Below are 6,163 nucleotides of genomic sequence, written 5' to 3'. Positions count from 1 at the left end.
TATATCAATCTTTATGTCTCGACCATTTCGAGACTCCTTGTCATGTCCGGGATCACATCCGGGACTCCGAACAACCTTCGGTACATCAAAACATATAAACTCATAATAAAACTGTCATCATAATGTTAAGCGTGCGGACCCTACGGGTTCGAGAACTATGTAGACATGACCTAGAACTATTCTTGGTCAATAACCAATAGCGGAACCTGGATGCTCATATTGGCTCCTACATATTCTACGAAGATCTTTATCGGTCAAACCGCATAACAACATACGTTGTTCCCTTTGTCATCGGCATGTTACTTGCCCGAGATTCGATCATCGGTATCTAATACCTAGTTCAATATCGTTACCGGCAAGTCTCTTTACTCGTTACGTAATGCATCATTCCGTAACTAACTTTTTAGCTACATTGCTTGCAAGGCTTATAGTGATGTGCATTACCGAGAGGGCCCAGAGATACCTCTTCGACAATCGGAGTGACAAAACCTAATCTCGAAATACGCCAACCCAACATGTACCTTTGGAGACACCTGTAGAGCTCCTTTATAATCACCCAGTTACGTTGTGACGTTTGGTAGCACACAAAGTGTTCCTCCGGTAAACGGGAGTTGCATAATCTCATAGTTACAGGAACATGTATAAGTCATGAAGAAAAGCAATAGCAACATACTAAACGATCAAGTGCTAGGCTAACGGAATGGGTCATGTCAATCACATCATTCTCTAATGATGTGATCTCTTTAATCAAATAACAACACATGTCTATGGTTACGAAACATAACCATCTTTGATTAATGAGCTAGTCAAGTAGAGGCATACTAGTGACGTTATGTTTGTCTATGTATTCACACATGTATCATGTTTCCGGTTAATATAGTTCTAGCATGAATAATAAACATTTATCATGATATGAGGAAATAAATAATAACTTTATTATTGCCTCTAGGGCATATTTCCTTCAATCATGTCATGTCCTAAATAAAGTTCCGACAAAGGATAACGAGATCACTCCTTATGAGAAGTGGACCAAGAGAAGGACAACACTCTCGTACTTACATACTTGGGGCTGCTTGGCGAAAGTTAATGTGCCGATCGCCAAAAAGCGTAAGCTTGGACCGAAGACTGTGGACTGTGTTAATTTGGGCTACGCTATGAATAGTGTTGGCTATAGATTTCTAGTAGTGAAATATGTGGTACCTGACATGAAGGTCGGTACAATTATGGAATCTAAGGATGCTACATTCTTTGAGGACATTTTCCCCATGAGAGATGTACAAAGCATTTCTAGACAGTAATCTGAGGAGACTCCTGAACCTGCCATTCCGATGGAATATTATAAACAAACACATGATGAAAATCCTGAGGAGGATAATGAGGAAACCCTTGGTAGGGGCAAGAGACAAAGGACTTTAAAGACCTTTGGTGATGATTTCTTCATATACCTCGTGGAGGATAATCCCACTTCTATTTCAGAAGCGTATGCATCTCTAGAAGCTGACTACTGGAAGGATGCGGTCCGTAGTGAGATGGATTCCATCATGGCTAACGGGACTTGGGAGCTTACTGAACGTCCTTATGGTTGCAAACCATTGGGATGCAAGTGAGTGTTCAAGAAGAAGCTTAGGCCTGATGGTACGATAGAAAAGTACAAGGCTAGGCTTGTGGCCAAGGGCTACGCCCAGAAAGAAGAAGAAGATTTCTTCGACACTTATTCACCTGTGGCCAGACTGACCACCATTCAAGTATTACTCTCGTTGGCGGCCTCGCATGGTCTTCTCATTCATCAGATGGATGTTAAGACGGCTTTCCTGAACGGAGAGCTAAAGGAGGAAATCTTTGTATGGCTTTGTGATAGATGGTCAGGAAGGAAAGGTGTGTAAGTTGGTGAAATCTTTGTATGGCATGAGACAAGCGCCTAAGCAATGGCATGATAAGTTTAATGAAACCTTGACATCTGCTGGCTTTGTTGTTAATGAGGCCGGCAAATGTGTATACTATCGCTATGGTGGGGCGAAGGAGTTATACTGTGTTTGTATGTTGATGACATACAGATATTTGGAACTAATCTCAAGTTGATCGAGGAGGTTAAGTCTTTCCTATCTCAGAACTTTGAGATGAAGGACCTTGGAGTGGCTGATGTTATCTTGAACATCAAGCTATTGAGAGATGATGAGGGTGGGATTACACTTCTGCAATCCCATTATGTTGAGAAGGTGTTGAGTCGCTTTGGATATTCGGACTGCAAACCATCTCAAACACCATATGATTCTAGTGTGCTGATTCGAAAGTCTAAAGGCACAACTATAGATCAATTGAGATACTCTCAGATTGTTGGTTCACTCCAGTATCTAGCGAGCGAAACGAGGCCTGACATCGCATTTGCTATTAGCATACTGAGCCGATTTGTTTCCAAACTGGGTGATGTACATTGGCGTGCTCTTGAGAGAGTTATGCGCTATCTGAAAGGTACTATGAACTATGGACTTCACTATACCGGATACCGTCGGTACTTGAAGGGTATAGTGATGCGAATTGGATCTCTGATGCTGATGAGATGAAGGCCACAACTGGGTATATGTTTACTCTTGGAGGTGGTGCTGTTTCCTGGAAGTCTTGCAAGCAAACGATCTTAACAAGATCGACAATGGAAGCAGAATTAATAGCATTAGATACATCGGGTGGCGAAGCGGAATGGCTTCAAGATCTGTTGATGGACTTGCCAGTGGTTGAGAAGCCGGTTCCGGCCATCCTTATGAACTGCGACAATCAAACTGTTATTGTCAAGGTGAAGAGTTCAAAGGACAACATGAAGTCCAACAAACACATAAGAATGAGATTGAAAGCTGTCAGAAAATTGAGGAACTCTGGAGTGATAGCATTGGATTATATTCAAACGGCTAAGAATCTGGCAGATCCCTTTACTAAAGGGCTATCACGTGTTGTGATAGATAGCGCATCAAGGGAGATGGGTGTGAGACCCACATGAGTTGCCATGGTAGTAACCCAACCTATGTGATCGGAGATCCCGTGAAGTAGGACCTGGGAAAACAAGCCAGTGGTGAACTGAGGAGAGTAACTTTACTAACCCACTCCGTTGGAGATGCAATACTCTCGGAAACTGTATGGAAGGATGACTACTGTCTTAATGTGTTCCAAGGCTTATATGTATAAGCAAGATGCTATCCTACAGAGCGATCTCTGGAGGAAGACACCTATATGAGCCCAACTACTGGTCACAGTCTATGAGACTGTGGTGATCTCTAGCAAGCTCATGAACAGGCCAGGAGTGTGACTAATATGCTCCACCCGAGGGGTCGGCCTTCGGCAGCCTCGTATCAGTGAGACTTGTGGTGAAACTTCTTGACGCCAAACTGACAATTCAAGGCATAGTCCATTGTTTAGTTGTGTAGGAGTGTAACTACTTGGTCTAGGTGGAGCTCAACCTTAATCGGTCTCCACTGAGATGCTGGTATATCAAAACAGCGTTTGGAACAAAGGACAAAGTGGGACCCTGAGATCTGGAGGGGATTGTTGAAATATCAGATGGGCCTAGAGCCCATATGACAATTTCAGATTTAATCTCTAAGGGCCCATGTAGGTGGCATGACAAGGTGGTGGGAAGTTTAGTCACATACCGCTAGTGGAAGGAGAGTTGGAGTGGTTTATAAGAGATTCTCTCCCTCATGCTATTGGAGCTTGAGAAGAAAAAGAAGCCCTCACGCACTCCTCCTCCTCCGCTCGCCTCGCCACGCCACGCCACGCCTCATCACGACGCGCCGCGGGTTGCGGGATTGAGCCGAGCCGAGCTCACTCCTATGCGCTTCTTTTTGCCTGTCAAGAACGGAGAGTCTTTGACAGGTAGGGCCACGATCTGAGACGTCGGATCATGGGCTATCGACTTGGACGTGGGTTTAGCCCACGTCTCTGCCGCACATATATATGTGGGGCGCTGCCAACCCTAGCCGCCGCGAAACAGAACGCATCTCCATCTCCGCCTCCACGCCCACGTTGTTCCTCTGCTGCTGCTGCCACCGGCGACTTCATCTCGTTCACCACGTACACGGTTGACGGGAGAGCAGGCCTCCAAAATCTTGCCTCTCCGGATCCTGTACGGGAGAGGGGCGATTAGGTTTTTGGGTAGCAACTACGCGATTGCTCGCTTCTGTTCATCTACGTCCGCATCACCTTCGTCATCACCATGTCGACCGACGCCGACCGTGCCGTCGCTGAGAAGGCCGAGGCCGACAAAAAGGCCGCCGAGGATGCCGCGGCTGCTGCCACCGTCACCGCCGCCGCGTGGCCGATTGGAGGGTATACATCGCTTATCCCTCTCGTGTTTCTTTCTGTTATAGCAGTACTAGCGATATGCGTAGATGTTTCTACTATGTGCGTAATACATGCTCTGTTAGATCGGTTATCAATGATGTCCATGTCATGCTCATGATTTATTCATGGATTAATTTAATTGAAAAACTGCCTATTTATTCATCAGCGTCTAGTGTTCTAGTCATTTTATCCTGCCGATTGTGGCAATGAGTTTTCTTTTGTTTTTGTTGCTCCGTTTGTGAGCTGTAATGGAGCTAAGACTATGTTTACTTTGGAACTTTTCAATAATATGGCCGCATGCATCTTTCAGATGCAGAGGCCCGGGATAAGCCTTCTTTTCCAAAAACTGGAGGGAACACACAATTCTTCATCCATGTTTTTTTGTGTTGTTCCAGTAAACATCCTGAGTTAAGCTAAATGTAGATGGTGCATGGAAGGAAGAAGACGTCACATGAGGTGCTGGCATGATTCTTTGAGACCAGGGGGTAGAGTCATTTTTTAGAAAAGGATGGGGGTAGAGTCATTTACTCGTCTTTGTTGGGGCTGCCTCCTTGCAGCGCCGCTTCTTCTTCTACCTCTAGCTGCATCGCACAACTCTCCTGAAGTTTCTCTCTTCTTCTTTCAAGAACACAAGAACACACACCATGGAAACTCACACGCACACACACTTCACCAAGGAGAAAGCTGGCTTTGCCTTGTCTCCCGGTGAAAATCACAGTGGCTACATGTTTTCACTGCTCAGCCCTCACGGCCTTCAACTCTTTCATTAACTCAAAGCAGTGCTTATATACACAAGTGATTGACCGACCAGCCAAGCCAGCCGCCACACCCGGCTACACTAACCCACTAACCCATGCACTCACGCACTAACCCAGGCCACTAACACATGACCTTTTCCTACGGCCAGTACTGCACGGACGACCCCAACTTTCGTTGAATATCCGCAGGACCTGCAGCACGGGCTAACAAACTCATGCATGCAGCCTAATCACCACTACATGCACGCCTATGCCCGGTCCTTGCTCAACCTCCTCTTAACGGCCAAAGGACTAGGCCAACTCAACACCAAACTGAACATGCACGTAGAGTCCCACGCTCCAGCCTTCGTCGCACTTGCCGCATCACACGGCCACGCTGCCTCGCACAACACTGCAGCCTCATGCCACCATCGGCATCTTGCCATCGTCGTCGTATCGCACGACCCCTTGGCATCTCGCCTTCTCCACACATCTCCGCTGAAGCTTCACCGCACTAGCTACTCTCTAACCTATCCTACATACATGACAAAAGCAAACTAAATATGCAGATACATGCATCAATATTAAAGCTAACAGTCTTGTTTTCATTAGCAGATGCGCGAGCGCCTCGGAAGCCGAGATGGCGGCACTACTAGAGGGCATATCTTTGGCCTTCAAGAGGAGCCAGGAGATGCTCATCATGGAGATGGATTGCTCGGCAGCGGCCAACATGATCAGCGAGGTGGTGACCAATCGATTGCCAATAGCGGCGGCGATCGGTGACATCCGGCAGCTCCTTGCAAACCGAGAACATAAAACATCACAGATTAGGAGAGAGCAAAATAAAGCTAGCCATGCACCCGCGCAGATGGGTCGTTCCAGGCCCAGAACTGCAGTTTGGCTTGGTAGTGTCCATGAGGAGACTGATTCCCTGTGTAGACAGGAGTGTAGTGTAATGACTCGATTTAAGTAATGAAATTTCTTTCGTACGCAAAAAAAGAAACATCCACGCCTGCAATGTGGTTTTGCAAAATTTTCCAACTAAGTGTCTTTAAAGGGCCTTTATACACTGGTGCTTGGTACAGCTGTCTAGTGAA

This window comes from Triticum dicoccoides, chromosome 1B (genome assembly GCF_002162155.2).
Source record: "Triticum dicoccoides isolate Atlit2015 ecotype Zavitan chromosome 1B, WEW_v2.0, whole genome shotgun sequence".
Classification (NCBI taxonomy): domain Eukaryota; kingdom Viridiplantae; phylum Streptophyta; class Magnoliopsida; order Poales; family Poaceae; genus Triticum; species Triticum dicoccoides.
Note: the sequence above shows the minus strand (reverse complement) of the source record.